The sequence below is a fragment of the Phyllobates terribilis genome, unplaced genomic scaffold (genome assembly GCF_046119375.1).
Source record: "Phyllobates terribilis strain yellow unplaced genomic scaffold, ASM4611937v1 Scaffold_7__3_contigs__length_470593459, whole genome shotgun sequence".
Lineage (NCBI taxonomy): Eukaryota > Metazoa > Chordata > Amphibia > Anura > Dendrobatidae > Phyllobates > Phyllobates terribilis.
In genome coordinates, this window is record NW_027362767.1 from 114,258,370 (window position 1) to 114,279,700 (window position 21,331).

The 21,331-nt window shown below is 45.3% G+C and overlaps 1 pseudogene; it reads left to right on the plus strand.

The window, feature by feature from the left end:
* The first annotated feature begins 9,993 nt into the window (after positions 1 to 9,993).
* Positions 9,994 to 21,331, plus strand: part of LOC141155384 (protein transport protein Sec23A-like) — a 38,746-nt pseudogene continuing 27,408 nt past the window's right edge.

Below are 21,331 nucleotides of genomic sequence, written 5' to 3' on the forward strand. Positions count from 1 at the left end.
AAGTGGGCTCTCCTCCACATCAACTTCAACATCACAAATACTCCAGTCCTCAAAGGTGTCACCCAAATCGCACTTGCTTCCTCACAGCTCCCAAATCTCCAGCTGCCCGTCTGAGTATGAGGTAGAACAGATGGTTGAGTCTGCAGAGCTGTTTACTCATACTATAGCCTGGAAATCAGAGGTCGACTCCAGCGCTTCTGTGAATCCAGACGAGGAAATGATCTGCACTGATGCCCAGAATCTTTATGAGTCGGATCCAGGACCAGACTCAGAAGGTTCTGACCATAATGTAGACCCTCATTCCCAAACTGTAACTCCTGTTGGTGGAGACAATGAGGAAGACGATGATAAGACTCAAATACCTGATTGGAGCGACAACTTTAGTTTTTTGTCAGGGCAGGAACAGGTTGGCTCTGAGGACGACGGGTGTGATAACACACAGGGTGATGATGATGAGGTTGGAGATCCCACTTACTGTCAACCCACAGTCAGCCAAGAGATGAGGTCAGCAGAGGAGGTGGAGGAAGATGCTAGTGACGACGAGGTCAGGTTGCGCCTTCCTGGATAGAGACGTAGTACTGGAAGCACGTCAACAACTGCATCCTCAAACACAACTCTGCCTCTCACCACAAGTCGTGGTGGCTCTTCAGGTCGCATGGGTGCTAAGCCTTGCATAGCCTGGGCATTTTTTCAGATCGATAAAGATGACCCAACTCGTGTTATCTGTAACATTTGTCAGCAAAAGCTAAGTAGAGGCCAAAAAATACATAGTTTGAGTACTTCATGCATGAACCGGCACATGGACATGAAGCATAAGTTGCAGTGGGAAGCTCAGTGTGCTACAATGCGGCCTAGCCGGCCGGGCCAACCACCGTCTGCCATATCTTGTGCATCCGCGGCCTCTTCATCCTCTGTGACTGGGGGGACAGCAGTCACACCTGTTTTGGGGCGCAGACCTGCCACCTCTTTACCCGCAACAGCCAGCGTGATTGGCAGGTCATCATTTTCTTTGGAGGTGGTAACAGCAGCTGGTGTTGAGCGCTGTCCGACATCGATAGCACCACCTTTGGATCAAGGCAACCTAACATGTCCGCCTGCATCTTCCTCACAGACCGGCAGTTTGCCGGGGACACCCTTATCAACCCCGTCTAAGCACAATAGCCAGCCCTCGGTCCCTCAGATGTGGACAAGTAAAAGACCATTTCCTCCTAGCCATGAGAAAGCTAAGAGGTTGAATTTCACCATCTGCAAGCTCTTGGCTACAGAAATGCTGCCTTTCCGCCTGGTGGACACAGAGGATTTTCGAGACCTTATGTCCGTCGCAGTGCCCCAGTACCAGATGCCCAGTCGGCACTATTTCTCAAAGAAAGGTGTGCCTGCGCTCCACCAGCATGTCGCACACAACATCACCGCTTCTTTGAGAAACTCTGTGTGTGACAGGGTGCATTTCACCACAGACACTTGGGCGAGTAGGCATGGACAGGGGCGTTACATGTCGCTGACTGGGCACTGGGTAACTATGGTGACAGCAGGACAAGGGGCTGCTGTCCAAGTCTTGCCGTCCCCACGAGTTGTGCGTCAATCCTCTTTATGTCAAAGTTCCTCCACTGCTTCTGCCTCCTCAACCTCCTCTCGGTCTTCCACCTGCACCCAAAGCCTGTCTGGTCATGCCACAAGCTTTCTAACTGCGCAGAAGGGATCCTGCACACCTCCTTACTATGCTGGCAGTAGGGCTCAACGTCATCAGGCGGTTTTTACATTGAAATGTCTGGGAAATGTGAGTCACACAGCTGAGGAGTTGTGGTCAGCTCTGGAGAACCAATTTCATGAATGGTTGTCTCCACTGGACCTGAAACCAGGGAAGGCCGTGTGCGACAATGCTGCAAACCTGGGTGCGGCCCTTCGCCGGGGCAATGTCACACACGTGCCTTGTATGGCTCACGTGTTGAACCTGGTTGTCCAGCAATTTTTAGCCCACTATCCCAGACTAGATGGCCTTCTGCAGAGGGCACGGTCGCTGTGTGCTCACTTCCGCCGTTCGCATCCCGCAGCTCAGCGACTTACATCTCTACAGAAGTCGTTGGGCCTGCCACTTCACCGGCTAAAATGCGATGTGCCTACCCGGTGGAATTCAACTCTGCACATGTTGCAGCGACTGTGGCAGCACCGACAAGCCCTGGTGCAATACGTTCTGACGTATAGCCTGGGCCAACGAGATTCAGAGGTGGGGAAAATCACGCTGGAGGAGTGGTCTCAGATCAGGGACCTATGCACCCTTCTGCACAGTTTTGAAATGGCGACGAAGATGTTTAGTGCTGACGATGCCATTATCAGCATGACTATTCCGGTGATTTACATGCTGGAGCACATGTTAAACAGAATTCGGAGTCAGGTGGTGGCACAAGAGGAGGTGGAGGAAGTAGAGGAGGAGGAGTTGTATGCGGAAGGGCTAACATCTGCAAGGTCCAGACGGTCGGCAGCACCAAGGCGGCAGGCATGTGAGGGTGGGGGAGATGGTTTTACCAGGGCGCATGGTAGCAGCCAAACTAGTGAGGAAGGTGCAGGAGCCCAGGAAGAAGTGGAGGACGAACTGATGGAAGACTCATCAGATGAGGGAGACCTTGATCACATTTCTGTTGTGCGAGGTTGGGGGGAGAGGACAGAGGAAGGAAGCATGATTGTTACCTCGCCACCAACACAACAGGGACTTGGTGCTCCTGGATGCGCAACACACATGAGTGCCTTCTTGCTGCACTACCTGCAACATGACCCTCGAATTGTGAGAATTAGAAATAATCCTGACTACTGGGTTGCCACACTGTTAGATCCCCGGTACAAAAGTAAATTTTCAGAAATTATTCCTGCCATAGAAAGGGATGCACGCATGCAGGAGTATCAGCAGAGACTGTTGCAGAATCTTACATGTGCTTTTCCACAAAATACCAGTGGTGCACGTAGTGAATCTCACAGTTCCAACTTGCCAACCGTGGGACCGTCAAGTGTTCAGCACTCAAACCGTAACAGAACCACAGTATCTGGTGGTAACATCAATTTTGCGGAATCATTTCACCACTTTTTTAGCCCATCCTTTGCAAGGCCACAGGAGACAAGAAGTCTGACACATAGTCAACGCCTAGAGACGATGGTACAGGAGTATCTCCAAGTAAACATTGAAGCCACGACTGTGTCATTGGACCCTTGCTCTTTTTGGGCTTCCAATCTGGATAAATGGCCGGAGCTAGCCACTTACGCCTTGGAGATCTTGTCATGCCCCGCAGCCAGCGTTCTGTCTGAACGTGTGTTCAGCGCTGCTGGTGGTGTGCTGACAGATAAGCGCACGCGGCTCTCCACTGATAATGTAGACAGACTCACGTTCATAAAGATGAACAAATCATGGATCCGAAACGACTTTTCTACCCCTGTGTCATCCTGGGGAGAGTAAAAGCTTGATGATTGTTTAAAATCACCCTACCAACCGTTTTAAGCTTTCAAATTACTAATCATGTTTATCTGTATCTTGACTGGAAAATAATTTGGGCTTTGTAGCAGTGTGCAGCACTGATCCTATTAGGCCATCTATAATAAGCTCCACCAGATTTAAAATTAAAAATAATTTTTAGCTGCATCTAGCCCGGAAAATAATTTTGGGGCTCCGAGATGCGCAAGACACATAAGTGCCTTCTTGCTGCACTACCTGCAGCATGACCCTCATATTGTCAGAATTCGAAGTAATCATGACTACTGGGTTGCCACACTCTTAGATCCCCCAAACTTTTCGATCAACCTTTTCATTTTAATAAAGACCAAAAAAATGGTCATTTTTGAAATTATAAGCATTAGCAGGTTGTTAGAAACTGAAATCAAACAGTTTTCAACTCAAAACTTTATTCTAGGTGATGTTACATTTTCACATAGGACCCCTTGTTCGAAAGGAGCTTCTGAACTCTCTCGTCCATTGAATTTGTCAGGTTTTGGATGTTTTCTGCTTCAATTGTTTTGCATGAGGACAGAATACCCTCCCAGAGCTGTTGCTTAGATGTGAACTGCCTCCCGCCATCATAGACACTCCTTTTAATGATGCTCCAAAGGTTCTGAATGGGGTAGAGGTCAGGGGAGCATGGGGGTCACACCATAAGTTTGTCCCCTTTTATGCCCATATCAGCCAGAGATGCAGATGTTTTATGTGCAGCATGAGATGGTGCATTATCATGCAGAAAAATGATCTTGCTGTGAAATACACGGTTCTTCTTCTTGAACCATGGCAGGAAGTGCTGTTTGAGAAAATCCACATACATTATGGAGTTCATCTTTAGCGCCTTCAGGGATCCTAAAGGGGCCGACAATCTCTCTCCCCATGATTCCAGCCCAAAACATTACTCCACCTCCTCCTTGTTGGCGCTGTAGCCGTGTTTGCGTGGGGTGTCCATCAACCAGCCATCCTCCACTCCATCCATCTGGACCATCGAGCGCTGCACGGCACTCATCCGTGAACAAAACAGTTTTGAAATCAGTCTTCATGTAATGTTTGGCCCACTGGAGCCGTTTCTGCTTGTGTGAAGTGGATAGAGGAGGTCGACAGGATGGCGTATGCACAGCTGCAAACCTCTGAAGCACCCTGCATCTTGTTGTTCGGGGGACGTTGGAGGCACAAGCAGCTTCAAAAACTTGTCTGCTGCTATGACAAGGCTTTTTTGCCGCTGCTCTTTCAACCTGACGTAATTGCCTGTAGGAAAGAGTCCTCAATTTGCCCTTATCAGCACGCACACGTGTGTACTGTGAATCAGCTACATACTTCTTGATTGCCAAGACACTTCATCCTGATCATCGCACAATGTTGATTGTAGTCATGCCTTGACCTAAACACTCCACAATTTGTTGCTTCTCAGCAGCCGACACATCCTTTTTCTTTCCCATTTTGGCAGAAAATGTAGGCTGCTTAATAATGTGAGACAGCCTTCTTAAGTAGTCTTGCCTTTCATTGGACACACCTGCCAAACTAATTAGCACAGGTGTCTGCAATTGCTTACAGTGATATAAAGAGCCCTGACACACATCACCATCAATGAGTTTAACTGACAAACAAATTCTTCCCTTATCATTCCTAAACACTTTTTGCATAATAATTTGGAACACAGTGTACATGTGCTTTTCCACAAAACACCAGTGGTTCACGTAGTGAATCTTACAGTTCTAACTTGCCAACCGTGGTCTGTATGGAGTTGTTCAATAAAGGGCCCAAAATTAAGATAACATAGATGGGAGAGGTCTCTATGAATAGGAATTCCTAAGTATTTGATACCCTGTGAGGGCCAGGCAAAGGGAAAGTTGGACTGGATGGAATCCTATATGGATTTGGGGAGGGAGACATCGAGGGCCTCAGACTTCGCTGCATTGATTTTAAAATTTGACCATGTAACAAAGTGATCTATTTCAGCCATAACAGCATGGATGGATATATGTGATTGAGTGATATATACTAGGACATCATCAGCAAATAGAGAGCACTTGTACTCGGTGCCTCCCACCTCAATCCACCTAATATTGGGGTTATGGCGAATTGATGAGAGCAGGTGCTCCGTCACTAGGATGTATAAGAGAGGGGACAGAGAACATCCCTGCCTTGTCCCATTGGTGATTGTGAAAGGTGATGAAAATGTTCTGACGCGCCCCCTGGGCCTTGGGACACCCGGAGCCGGACCCTTTTTGGTGGATGCTGGTGGTTGTAGTCTCCATGGCGGCAACCCGGTTCCGTGGCTCAGGGCGGTCAAACCAGTGGCGGAACTATTTATGTGGTTTTGATGTTTAAATGTCCGACTACGCCACCCGTGGATTGCGGTCAGAGTGAACCGCCGCTCCAGGGCAGACCGCTGAGGCTGGTGTTGTGGGTGCAGCAGAGCGTAGCATAACTCCCCACGGGAGGAGTATAGCCTCAGGGCAGTGTATGCGGAGGATGGGGGTGATGGTGCAGGGCAGCAGCAGTAATGACACGGAGTCAGTGATGCAGTCCAGGGCCTTTACTCACAGTTCTTATTATCCAGACCACGTCTGCAGGTAACGGCTGCCCACGTCGTACTGTGCTCACCAGGTGAGGGGCTCAGACAACTCCCAGATAACTTTGGAGTGCTTCACAGGACCCCCTTTGTGTGTCCTTTGTCTGGCCTTTCTTACCAACCCTTCTGTCCGGCTGCCTCGGGCCTCCTCTTGGTAAACTTGGCGCCAGTTTCCCTGACCCTATGTGGTGCCTTCCTAGCGGGTGTAGCGAGGGGCTGCGCCACATAAAATGTCACAGCCTCCTGTTTCTAGCTGAGGGTCGTTTCCTGCCTCCACTAGTTTCGGGGACCGGTCTCCCCCTTTGGCCTGACCCCTCCACGCAGGTGGATTCTGGCGTGCGGTGGCGACTCGCCCGTCCGCACCCCTGAGATCCCTTCGTTCCTCGTTCCTGGAGCCTTCTCCGCTCCTCTTCCTTCCTTCTCCCTCTTCCAGGCCTGGGCCTCTGTTACTAGGCCCGCCTCCGGAGCAGAGCTAATGCAGAGCCCCTGCTCCCTGCCACTTCTGCTCAGACTTCTCTGCACTGAACTAAGATGGTGCCCACCTTTTATACTCCCTTCTCAATGCACCCAGGAACTGCTTCCTCCCTGCTCCTGCACTACAGGGTTCCCCTTCCTCAGTGTTCCCTCCCCCCACTCCAGCCAGGGACAGGGACTGTCGTGCCCATCTCAGGGGCATATTGGTCGCCCTGCCCCACGGCAATGTGGTGTAATGCATGCAGGTGTCGGGTCCTGATCCACACTACATCCTTACCTGAGAGTGAGATATCACACCTCTGGGTGAGGTGCAATACCTCTGTAGCAACCGAGCCCTCAGGGTGCTACAGTTCCATTTATCTTCAGCCTAGGTGACGTATTGCGATACAGGGCCGTGATTTTGGCTATAAAAGGGTCCCCTAGACCCCTACCCCAAGCTTTTTAAGAGAATCATATATGGCGTGCCAGGAGACTCTATGGAATGCTTTCTCAGCATCCAACGAGAGTATCTAATTACAAATTTTTAACTGCATCTAGCCCAGGAAATACTTTGTGCCTAGTAGCAGTGTCTGCTAGTCAGCGGATTATCCCGGCTGTTAAGCAAGCTACACCACCTGTAGTTTGGACACTTCATTTTTTCAAAGGAAATGCTTCGGGACCACGGGATACTCAGTGAAGAGCATCAGGAGGCACCCCAAGGCATAGGGGCTGGGACTGGCAGTAGGATGCCTTGCGGTGGACAGCCAAGCTCGATCCTTATAAAAGCTTTTTAACTGCAGCAGCTTTAGTGGACGCTACTGGAGCTGGAATTACGCGGCTGCTGGCATGAGACTTGCCCTCCAATAGATCCTTGTAAATGGATTTAAAGTGTATTCATTCAAATTAGAGAGACAATTTAAATTAAAAAGCTTAGAGCTGCCTCCACCACAGGGGGGCTCGCTCGACCCACCAGCGGACAGGCACCAGTATTGGGAGAGGGGGGCTGGCCATCAGGGTTCACCGCGGCTCTGGCACAAACCCGGTGACACGGAGGTGGCACGGGCAGGAGCGGACTGGCCGTGTCGGCTTCTCACTTTTTGGATTTTAGAAGGGCATGACATGCCTATATCTGTGTCTCCCCCTCCTTTTACTCCTCCACCTCTTTTATTTTCGCATGACTATATGTACTGGTCACTTTTCCATGTGTTAGTTATGTCTTCTGAGCAGTTTGTCAGCTTTTGGACACCTTTGAAGGTGTTTTCTATGTGTTTCTATGTGTTTTTGTTTGCCTGCCATTGGTTTTAACGGTGTTCGAAGGTGTTCGACGAACAGTTCGACGAACAGTTCGGCGAACACACGGGTGTTCGACGAACCGAACCGAACTCGAACACTACGGGGGTGGCTCAACACTAGTGATGAGCTGTGTTTGTTTGTTGCCAGACATAGCGTTTACCTTGGTGGCCAAATAGTTCAATTTTGGTCTCATCTGACCACAGCACCTTCTTGCGAACATTTTGGGAGTCTCCCACATGTCTTTTGGTAAACTAAAAACGAGCTTTACAGTTTTTGTGTGTAAGTAAAGGCTTTTTTCTGCTCACTCTTCCATGAAGGCCACCTCTATGGAGTGTATGGCCAGATACTCCAGTCTCTACTTGGGAACTCTGAAGCTCCTTCAGGGTTACCTTTGGTCTCTGTGCTGCTTCTCTCATTAATGCCTTCCTTGACAGGCTGAGAGTTTTGGTGGGTGGCCCTCTCTTGGCAGGTTTCTTGTGGTACCATGTTCTTTCCATTTGATGATAATGGATTTGATGGTGCTCTGGCGGATCATCAGAGATTGGCATATTTTTTTTTAATAACCCACCCCTGACTTGTACTTGTCAACAACTTTTTTTCTAACTTGTTTGGAGATCTCCTTGGTCTTCATGGTGTTTGGATAGTGGTGCCTCTTGCCTAATGCTGTTGCAGCCTCTGTGGCCTTTAAAAAAATGTGTATATACTTACAGACATGTGACACTTAGATTGCACACAGGTGGACTTCCTTTCACTAAGCATGTGACTTATGAAGATAATTGCTTGCACCAGAAATTTTTCGGGGCTACATTGGAAAAGGGGTGAATACATATGTACATGCCAATTTTTACTTATTTATGCCTATATTTTTCTCACTTTTGATTATTTAGTGCTGATGCATCACACACAAGCCGAATTACTAAAATATTTAAACACAGTTTGTAGTGTAACAAAATAGGTAAAAAGCCAAGAAGGGGGATTGAATACTTTTGCAACCAACTGTACATCAAAGGAGACACTGGGGGCACGTTGCAGGAAGGGCTGGGGGCATATGCCTGGCAGGAGGGGCTGGGGGCATATACCTGGCAGGAGGGGCTGGGGGTATATACCTGGCAGGAAGGGCTGGGGGTATATACCTGGCAGGAAGGGCTGGGGGCATATACCTGGCAGGAGGGGCTGGGGGTATATACGTCGCAGGTGGGTTAGTGGTGTGTCTTGCTTAATAGTGTTGCAGCCTCTGTGGTCTTTCAGGAAAGATGTGTATATACTGACAGACCATGTGACACTTAGATTGCACACAGGTGGTCTCTCTTCCACTAAGCATGTGCTTGTACCAGAAATTTTTAGGGGGCTTCATTGCAAAAGGGGTGAATAGATATGCACATGCCAATTTTTAGTTATTTATGCCTATATTTTTCTCATTTCACTTCATCAACTTAGACTATTTAGTGCTCATGCATCACACACAAATCAGATTAAACAAATATTTAAACACAGGTTGGAATGTAACAAAATAGGTAAAAAGCCAAGGGGGTGAATATTTTCACAATAAACTGTATATACAGTACCAGGATGGAGGACATTATATATACTAGGACGGGGGACCTTACTAAATAATTGAGGGGGGGGAGGGAGGCAACTCGTATGTCCTTATAGGATTTAGAACACTATAAGGCCCATACATCTGACCAACATGCGGGGGCGGGAGGGGGGTGGTTGTGTGTGTGTGTGGGGGGGGTGTCCAAATTTTGCATCGGGGCCAATCGGACTTTAGTTACACCACTGGATAGCATCATCCATCTGCCCGATATTAAGTTGGAGGTGTAATGCCAGCCTTACAGTGCTGTGAGTTAATGCGTTATGTTTGTCACTTCGCCATGACATTGAAAATATATCCCTTATAATTATCGAATCAATACAAACCTCAATATTCATCACTGACCTCTGGCTCCAAAGTGTCTGAGATAATTCCTTTTGAACAGAGGAAGCCCCTGCCTCTGGAATTGTGCTTCTCCAACTCTGAGTATACGAATGCTAGACTTGGTGGCTGGCTGTCAGCAAATCCCCCTGCTGTAATTACCTGTTCATTGCAGGAGATCCTACTTCAATGGAGGTTGAAGTGTCATCCCTCTGTCTCACTTCCCCAGTTATAATTAATCCCATGTGTTCAATGTGAGGGTGATATGTCCACTCTCTGAAAATGTCTTTTTGGTTTTACAATTTTTCTCTACGACAATATGTAATTTTTGCATGCATAGAAATGTCATTGTCATTTGGGATAGTGTCTATTATAATTGTAATAATGTAAAAATTCATCATATGCATATTGATTTGGGAGGGTGGGGACTGTTAGTCGATAGTTTTGAATAATTTAATCAATAAAAATGGTCAAAATTTGTCTTCTAAACGGAGTTTTTTTTCTTTACCTTTTAGTTCATGTTCCATTTGAGAAGATCGCCTTTTCTGCAGGTGTTTAACAACAGTCCAGATGAGAGTACCTACTATAGACATCACTTCATGTGTCAAGATCTTACCCAGCCCCTTATAATGATGCAGCCCATCCTTTATTCGTACTCTTTCAGTGGTCCTCCAGAGGTATGTCCAGGCATAGCTGATAACTACCATGTATTTTTTTCAGTTTATGTCATAGTGGCATTGGTATAAACCATGTTCAAATATGCAAATTCACAGTGATGGGGAAAAAAAGACACATCAAAGGCTTAAATCGCCTTGTGGGACTAAAACATGATAAATACAATATAAAAATACAGAAAGGTGTAGTTAAAACTTCATTCTAAATGATATATATTTACTGTATATTTATGCAAAGGATATGGAATGATGGAAATTAGCTATGAAGTTAACTATACATTATAAATAATACATAAACCCATACATTACACATATAATTTGAATGGGTTTCAATGGGAAGATACTATACGGTTGCATCCATCATACATAGGGTCCCAGCATATAAATACCTATATCTTTACATGATTTTTTTTTAACCATGTACTGTTGAATGGAAAAGCGTAGTCTACTTAGCAATTCCATGTCTGCTGCGCTAATGAAATCCTAAGGGCATGTTTAGCGAGTATGTTATAACCTTTCCCAGTATATACGCTGCTAGTATAACAAATAGGAGGTGTGAGCAGAACCTTAACATGTTTCTTAACCTCTTCCCAACTTTGGTCATTATGGGGTCTGCATGTAAGGAGTGGGGTCAGGACCTAAGCCCAGAGGTGTATTTAGGTCTTCTAGCACCCGGGGAAGAATTCAGTTTGGGGTCCCTCCCCGCTCCTTCCCCAGCACATGTGCGATTTGCACACTAAGGCCACCGCCCCACTATCAGTATTTTTTCTCAGGAGTGGGAGACAAAACCAGGAGTGGGTGATAATGCAGAATTGGTGACTTGTTTCTATTATACCTTTTCTCTGATTGTTCCTCACCTGGTTTTGTCTCCCACTCCTGAGATAAAATACTGACCAAATACTGACCAAATACTGATAGTGGGGCCGTGGCCTTAGTGCCAACGAGCTGCTCTTCCTAATCCTCTCTGAGAGAAGCAGGAAGAGAAGCTCGTTGTCACATGACCGTAAGTATGAAAATCTCATATGATTGAAGTGGTCGTGTGATTACTGATGGAGCCTGCAAGCAGAGCTGAATCCCGACAGTGAGTATATTACACGCTGTCAGGATTGGCTACAGGGCTTCATTTTATAATTAATGGGCTTGTCCAGGTCTGAGATGAAAGTCTGCAGTCACTCTATGTGACTGCAGGCCTCTGAATTCTCACAGCGCACGCACTGCACACATTTAGGATTCTCCCTAGCTGTGGCAAGAGTGGACAGTCATGTCACCACAAGCATGCGATTTGTATACTTCTGGCCACATTCCGACTAGACGTGCCCGGCCTCGCTCAATTCATTTTCATTGAGTGAGGCCACGCATGTTTAGTCAGCACGTGACTGCATGTATACAAATCGCCGGCATGAGAGAATCCTGACAGCGTGCAGTGCGTACTGTGAGAATTCAGAAGTCTGCAGTCACATGGAATGACTGCAGACTCATCATAAATGTGGACAACATCTTTAATGCTACTAACATAAATAATAAAAAAAAATGGCAGCATCATAAAAACCATTTACATCCAGGTACCTTATAGATGACGTTGTCTCTGGAGTCGTTCTCTTTCTTTTCTTCCTCTTGTCCAGACGCCATGATGAGTGTTCTCATCCACAGCCGTCTCTGTAGACTTCCATCTTCTCCAGTCTTCTGCAGCACATCCCAGCACGATGCCCTTAAAGATAGCAGTGTCATTAAAATGCTCCAGAATAAAAAATTTCCGCCCTATGCTGAGCCCCTGAATAAATAACTGCCCCTCCCTATATTCCCTGCACAAAATTTCACCCCCACACTGTCCCTCTTATGGTATATGCTCTCCACACCGCCCTTTCCTTTCCATACTGGGCCTCCTATTCACACTGTCCGCACACTGTGTCCTCCCTATAGGGCTCAGTCTCTATACTGTGCCCCCTCATCACACTCACCCTCCTTAGCATACTGTTCCCTCCTGGCTGTGATCTTACACTGTCCCCCCATGCTATTGCCCAACCACTACTCAGTCTCTATTATGTGCCCACTCACACTTTTCTTCCCCCATACTGTGTCCTCACACTATTCCCCTCAATAGTCTTCTTAGACGTTTCCCCCTACCTCCTAATATTTCCACCTCACACATCCCCCCCAACTCCCCATACTATGTCCGCACACATCCCATCACCCTCGCTTCCCATACTGTGTCCGCACACATCCCATCTCCCTTGCTTTCCATACTGTGTCTGCACACATCCCATCACCCTCGCTTCCCATACTGTGTCCGCACACATCCCATCACCCTTGCTTCCCATACTGTGTCTGCACACATCCCATCACCCTCGCTTCCCATACTGTGTCCGCACACATCCCATCACCCTCGCTTCCCATACTGTGTCCGCACACATCCCATCACCCTCGCTTCCCATACTGTGTCCGCACACATCCCATCACCCTCGCTTCCCATACTGTGTCCGCATACATCCCATCACCCTCGCTTTCCATACTGTGTCCGCACACATCCCATCACCCTCGCTTCCCATACTGTGTCCGCACACATCTCATCAACCTCGCTTTCCATACTGTGTCCGCATACAACCCATCACCCCCAACTCCCCATACTGTGTCCGCACACAACCCATCACCCTCGCTTCCCATACTGAGTCCGCACACATCCCATTGTGTCACCCCAGGCCTGGATGCCACAAATATATAATAAAGCTGTATCTGAGAGCAAGTGGGAGGTTCCCTGGTTAGGGACCATTAGCATGCAGCACCTCCTGTCCCAGGCCAGTAGGGGGAGCAGGCTGCCCCTATAAAAGCTGGAACTGGGGGCGGGTTAGAGAGAACTGGACGACCTGTCTCTGAGGAAAGAGGCGTCCTAGAGCAGGGACAGAAAGTCATGTTGTAGCCTAAGAGGCCGTGTGGTAGTAGGAGAGCCACGAGCCAGGGATGGAAGGCAAAGTGAGCCTGTCCTGGCAGAGAGAGAAACTAATCTACCGGACTTTGGTGTCCGAGGCTGTTGGGATTCCAAGTCCTACAGCAAATAACCAGTCCGCAGGGGACTGTATGTCCTTTGGCCTAAGAAGCCCTGAGGTTCCGCCACAGCAGAAGGGACCAGTGAAGCCGCACCAGGCCAAGAGTAGAAAGGGACCCAAGTCGCCAACCATACTGGCGAGAAGACACGGCGAGCTCAGAAACGTGGGCTATTACACCACGAGGAGGGAAATAGCCAGAAAGAGCGCAGAGAGTACGGTAGGCCTACATCCTCACCCTGACCAGAAGGGCTTCCCACTTGTTCGCAGACATCCAGGTCCCCCCTCCTAGCTGGGACTGTTTATGGGTCGTTTTACCTGTTCTAATAAAGACCCTGAACTGTTCAAGAGGCCTCCATTTCCTGGCTATTGCGGTCGGAATCATCCCCTCCATCATCCACTTACACTGCCCTGGGGCTACACTCCTCCTGTGGGGAGTTATACTACTGTTAAATAATTAATAATGGATATTCATTTTATTCTCAAATTTTGAGTTTTATACACTGCACAAGGATTGCATCAGCCATCGTGTCTAGTTGACATGCGCTATTTGTGTGTGTATTTTTGGTTCACTACCATATGTAGAACAGGTGTGCCATACGACTGGCTATAAAAGCCCATGGTACAGAAAGAGGGGACTCTCTTGCTCTGCCCACCCCACAAGACACAGAAGAAGAATCTTCATGCTGAGAAACAGATGACATGTAGGCCTGGACACGTGCTGGACAAAGACATGATTTACCAGCCAGGATCCAAGGAAAGATGGGTGAATCTCAACAATTAAGCTAATTATAGACAAATGGACGATTACTTTATAACTAATTATTGTATGTACCTGCTGCAATCTGATTCTTTTTAATGGACAATCCAAGAATAAATAGATACATTTTTTATAAGAATATCGTGATATTGATACTTTGAGAAGTCCTCAGTAGAAAAAATAATACAGAAAGAGTATTATTTTACAATGGTGAGCCAGCCAGTCCTGTTTTTTCGTTTTTTAAATTAAGTAAGTGAATTTCTTCCGTGAACAAGGGGGGGAAGTCCTGACGAGCTGAACAGCTGTTGTTCACGTGTCAGTAAATTCACTAGTTTGTCACGAGAAGCAGAAAGAATCTACAGACTGAGGACTGACAGGAAGCAGAGGTACTAACAAGGAACAGAATCACACAGGAAAAGAATCAGACGAACTGAAGACAGGACGTGCTGATAAAGAGAAGCTAAGGAATCTTAAGGTAAGCAAAATATGGATATAATTTCTTCTTTTGCTAAACAAAGTAATATTAATCTCAAAGTTAATGTAGGAGATGACATATATGTTTTGTGGCTCAGTTTATACAAAGAATGTGAATTGCAGAATTTACAGTTAACTTCTAAATTGGTAAATAGAGAGAAACACAAATTGCGGAATATTCTACATCTTGTACAGGTATTTCATAATTTTGTACTTGAGATTTCTAAGCAGGAAAATAGTGTAGAAGAAGTGTCAGATGGTGACAATGATTCTGACTGTAATGTGGAAATTGAGCAAGAAGTAAGACACGTGTCTGTAACTGAAGGTGACCTTGGGTCTGACCAAGAGACGGACATACAGAAACCTGACATGGGAGGAGACATGACTGACATACGAGAAACTGACATACTAGGTGATGTGGGAGGAGACGTGAGTGACGTAGGAGGAGCGGACGTACAAGAGCCACTAAAAATATCAGAGAATTCAGGAATTACCCAGGCTCAACTACAAATTAAAATGAGGAAAAATTTGCTGAAATTATACAAAATCATGCCAAAATATGATGTCAAAATCCATGCCTGTAGAAATTCAGAGACATTTGAGAGCTTCTCTGATAAGTTTGATTTATCCAATGAGGAGAGGAATCAATTATTTAAAATATGGATTCCTGTCACATTGTCCAGACGTTTACATTTAATGCCCTGTGAAAATGACTCTCCTAATGGATGGGAAAATGATTCGGACAGATTAAGATATTTGATTTATTGTGTCACAAAGGATTTTCCCAACATAGAAGATCTGCAGAAACTAAGGATTGGTAGGAAGGAATGTACATATACATTCATGTCCATATTTGAACGGTTGTACAAAGCTCTCATCAAAAATGGAAAAGTACAACAAATGATAACAACTTTTGTACAAAAATTCAAATTCCTAGATCCAGTATCTAGAGTTATAGCGTCACAAAAAGAATCCCTATTCAAATGTGCGCAGTTGCTGGATTCTGTTAGAAAACATGAGAATCGTGAAAAGAAAATAAATCAAGTTAAATTTATAAAACCAGAGAAGGTAAAATCTTACCAAAAGCCAATATCAAACTCTCCTAGACTGAGTCACCCCCATAGTGAACTCTATCAAATACGCAGGAGATTTCATATCTGTTATAAGCCATATCAGCCAGTGCAAAGGTCCATCTCTTCACAGAATGAGTTAATTCTCAGTCAGAACTGTGATTCTCTAAAAAGGAAAATGGCTGAAACTGATGGACAGAGTCAGGTGAGACGACCAGCTCACAGTGACGTCATGGAATGTGGACAGAAGGACAGGCAGTTCTCTGAGGTTTTGAAGGATAGTAAAATGTCTTTCCTAAATAGGGCGTTCCTGGCGATATTTGAGAGAGACAGAAGATTTGGTTTAGGGAGTGGCTAAGAAAAAAACTGTAATTGTAATATAGCATAGAAGTGTTACAATGTCTCAATATTTATTTATAATCTTATACTGTAAAATTGTAGCTACATAGTTTCTATATATATATATATATATATATACACACTTGTCTAAGTAGAGATTGTGTATAATTGTATATATATATATATATTTATAAAAAAAAAAATATATATATATATATATATTAATTAATAAATTAGAATTTCACATATAAATTTAAGTAGCAATATTTTGAATTACATTAGAACCAACCAATATATGTATAAGATATTTAAATAATTCTGTTTCTGTATGAATTTGATATTTAATTTTATTTTCTTATATTTCCTTAGAGGTTTCATTCCAAAGCAGGATTTGATCAAACAACTCTAAAATGGATTTATTTCTTTATTCACACAGGAAGTGGAAAAATTGCATGATTTTATGTGTATAACATTTTAAAATAATAACAATATATCTAGTTGGACTATAATATATATGTAATACTTATTAATTATTTTGTGTTGCTAATATTTTCTGTGCATGAAGTGTTCGTGCAAATTAAAGTAGCTTTCCAGCATGACGTGTGACAGCTGCGGCCTTTGAACTTTGAGCTAATAGTATAGATCCCATTCATTCTATTTCCAGCTGATGTAACTTAAAACCTGGCAGCCAGTGAGTAAAAAAAAAAAAAAAAGGAACCTAAGGACATTTCTATTTTTGCAAGACAAAAGAAAAAAAAAAAGACATCCCATCACCCTCGCTTCCCATACTGTGTCCGCACACATCCCATCACCCTCGCTTCCCATACTGTGTCCGCACACATATTACCCCTCGCTACCAATAATGTGTCTGCACCCACTCCCCACTTGCTCCCCACAGATTAAATCTCCCCTCCACACGGAATAAATATGGCCCCTGCACAATAAATAAATATGCCCCCCCTGTACAATTAATAAATATGCCCCCTGCACAATTAATAGCCACCTGCACAATTAATAGCCCCAAGCACAATTAATAAATAGCCCCCTGCACAATTAATAGGCTTCCTGCACAATTAATAAATAGCCCCCTGTACAATTAATAGCCCTCCTGCACAATTAATAAATATGCCCCCCTGCACAATTAATAAATATGCCCCCCTACACAATTAATAGCCCCAAGCACAATTAGTAAATAGCCCCTGCACAATAAATACCCCCCTGCACAATTAATAACTAAGCCCCCCTGCACAATAAATACCCCCTGCACAATTAATAACTATGCCCACTGCACAATAAATACCCTCCTGCACAATTAATAAATATGCGCCCCCCGGTCTGAATCTTCGGTGTCTTCAGCCCCACAGGAGCACTTACCACCGTTGCTCTTCCCTCCTGTGGGCGCCGGCGAGTGACAGCAGCAGCGGGATCACATGACCTGATCACACTGCTGACGTCGCTCTAAGCCGAAGGTCAGAGCTTCAATTGTACCTGTGTCTGCAAGACGCAAGTACAATCACTGGGAGCCGGCACGCCGCAGCTTCTCTGAGCGGGCTGTCAGTTTGATGACCGCTCAGAGAACGGACGAATCCCGGTCCGGGGGAGGCAAAATGCAGCCGCCGGGGGAGAGGGGGACACCTCGGACCGCTGCATTTGGCGGCCCGACTGCGCCCCCTTGCGACATGCCCCGCCTTCCACCCCTAGATACGCCCCTGCCTAAGCCTGCACTATATCTGGCAGATGGTGGCTGTGGGCTTCCATCAGAATTGACCTAAGAGCACAACTAATAATGGAGCCTGCAGCTTAGTTTGACCCAACACAGGAAACTTGGGCGAGACATGGAGAGGACTGACAAATGGAAAGCTCAGCTCTGATTGCTGCTGTTAATCATTGACAGCAGCATTTCAATGACAATGATGTGAGCTCTGCATGCTGATGGGTTGACACAGCAGCCGGGGACTTTCTGAAGGTCACCATGGCTTCCATCTTAGTCCTCCTTTGAAGCCTAGCCCAGTGTATTCTTAAGATAATGATGTAGGTTATTAATGGAATGGGTAGACTGCAGTACCAAGACAGTACTTGTGTTAAACATCTGTCTCAGCCATCCCGGGCTTTGCTCCCTTCTCCCGGGTTCGCTGCCTTCTGTTGAGCTCCACGTCAGGTTTTGTAAGTTGCCCGGTGTGGATCAGTAACATCATCTCCATAGATCTATTTAAGGCCCATTGATACACACACCTGTGTCTTGGGATTGAGTCTCAAGACTTTTGTTTGGTGTACTTGAGCTTCTGTGCTTTACCTTGCTTCCATCGCTGCTGGGTTCCATTGCATCTGTCCTACTACTCCCAAGATTCTTGTATGTCCTAAGTCGTTGCTTCCCACATGCCTTCCTGCTTGCCGCACCCACACACTGGGGTCCTTGTGCCCACCCGGACCTGCTGCTTTGAGCGTCCATCTCACCTGTTGAGCCTAAAAAACTTGGTGTTATTCAGTTTGAAACAGTGAAGGCTTAAGGGCGATCTTATTACAGCGTATAACGGTCAGCCGCAGCTGTCACTGCCTATTAATTACTTAACCATACGAAGGCGACGCCAGCTCTGATTGGGTGCCGGGCTCACGTGTGATAACAACCGCATGAGAGCCCCGGGACCACGAGTGACGACACTCCTGGAACGGCGCCAGCACTGGAGGTGAGTATAGGCTTTTTACTTTATTGGTGCCAAACATTTAGATCAAGAAGGGGTTATCCTAGTAGTGGACAACCCCTTAAAACTTAGAAACTTTATATGTGGTTGCCTAAGGATATGTGGAAACACATTTTGTAGGTTTTCCAAAACCGTGAGTCTTTCAAGCAAAACTGCTTCAGGAAACTCTCCTTATTTATATTTTTTTTAGAGGTTTATGAAGGAGTTTTTTTTTGCAAAAAATCTTTGAAGAGTATTTTACCTGAAGCATTTGTTTTCTGCCTTTTGATGGCACAGAGCCCAGCTCAGCGAGGTTTCTTTCATACTTAAAGAAGTGATATGCACTTTTTTTCTTCCACCAGGCGTTTTCAAACCCTCTGAAGTAAAAAAGGAGGATAAAAAATTCCTTATATGAATGCTCCAAAAACAGTGTGTGCCATTGCACTGCCTGCTGGATTTAAAGTAACAGAAAGAACATAATGCAATACAAAGTATTCCAGTATATTATATAAGCACGCTGAGGATTTCCTCTTCACGTCCGCTAAAAATCCAAGTAGATTATCAAATTTTTTTTTTTCTTGTGCAAGTTTCTTTTTTTCTGATAAAACGATAAAAAAAGAACATAATTGGCATCGCTGCTTAAGTACCGATCTGCGCCTTATTGTGATCTTTGGGAGGCAGAATGAACAAAGCACAGCAGTTCAAGACTTGCTTATATTTTTATTTTTTTACGCCATTCACCATACGGTAGAAGTGACAATTGTTTTTTGTTTTGTTTTTTACACTGTTCACCTTGTGGAAAAACTGATGTCAGCTTTGTTCTTTGGGTCATTATGATTACAGAGACACCACGTTTATATCATTTTGTTACATTTTGCTGCTTTTTCACACTAAAAACAATTTTATAGAAAAAATATATATTTTGCATCACCGTAGTCTTGAGAGGCATAGCTTTTTTTATTTTTCCACTGATGGAGCTGAGTGGAGGGTTACTTTTTGTGGGAGAAGATCTGCAACTTTATGATCCCATATTATTTCACTTTTTGCTTGATGGTAAAACAAAAAAATCAAAGAGTATACAGACAGGACAGCCCGGGATCACAGCTGATTCTTCCTGTGAGGTAAAACATTGCTTACAACAGGCAGTGAATTGTTTTACCTCACAAAAAGAATCAGCTGTGATCCCGTGTCCAATCCAATTGTGGAACTTATTATTATTCAAAGATCTATTGATTAAAATGTTGATTAAGATTAATGTTGTTTATGGGAAAACCCGTTTAAGTAAAGGCTGACTGCAATGCTGAGTGCTTCATTGTAGGCCATTGTGGAAGTGGTAGAGATCAATAGGTTTGAACTAGGGGTCAGAAGCCCCCATAAACCAACCAACCACAGCATAATTTATATAAAAAGGCCTTTATTAAACTAATGGCAGATTAGAAGACTACAAACAACAAATACTAAAAACAGAACCTCACACCGTGAGGGACATCAGAATTCATAAACACCAATCAGGTTCCATATACATAGGGAAACAATCTCCATATAGTGTGTTTTGGACTGACAGTATTACAATTACATACAAGTGTTAAATAGTACACGGCTCCTTCATGAGAGCTCCACCAAAATACATATATTTAGACATATCAGTGGCTGAAATATCATTTTCAACACATAATAAGCTGTATAACATACACAAAGTAGTCACCAAAAGACCATAATGTGGAGATATCTACCGCAGCCAAGGGCTGTACCGCAGGAGCACATGTAATGTTTGATGTCCCTTTACCCCAACGCACGTTTCGTATGCTGTACTTCCTCAGGGGGCGTGGTAAACCGGGGGAATGTCAGTTCCTGATTTACCCAAACCCAGCCAATCCGGGGATATATGCGACGCTTCTTGCTTGCGCTTCATGGACCGGAGACCGGAAGGCATCAGATATGGGAGGTGGTGCTGGGGCAGGATGCGCCGTAGACGACGAGGCAATACAGCGAGCATGGGACATTTCACATGACCTCTAGTTCAAACCTACCCTATTGATCTCTATTGCTAGTATACACAGCATCTAAAAATATGTCAGGAAATATTTTTGATTGTAACCTTGTGAAAGGAGGACTGAGTTGAAAACATGAATTCAATAATTATGATGTGTGTCCAGTGGTGTACCGCCAATGGCGGCAGGCCACATGACAGCTATGGGGTCCGCAGGGGGCCCAGAGCCAGTACCATCTCCCATCGCGTTCCTTTCCCAGCATCACACTTTCATCCAGGATACCGATACAGTTGAAAACAATGATGCATCTGATGTCTCAGCGCAGCAGGCACGATGACGTCACTATAACGTGCCCGCTGTGCCGAGCAGTGCAGAGCTGCAGAAGACACGCTGAGGAGACCGGAGCAGCGGGGAATGGGGAGAGGTGAGGATTTAATTTAATTTTTAGTCAAGTACTTAAGGAGGCCATTATATTATATGGAGGGCAATATGGGGACCATGATATTTTATGGAGGGCTATGTGAGACCCAGTATATTATATGGAAGACTATGTGGGGCCAATATATTACATGTAAGGCTATGTGGGGCTCATTATA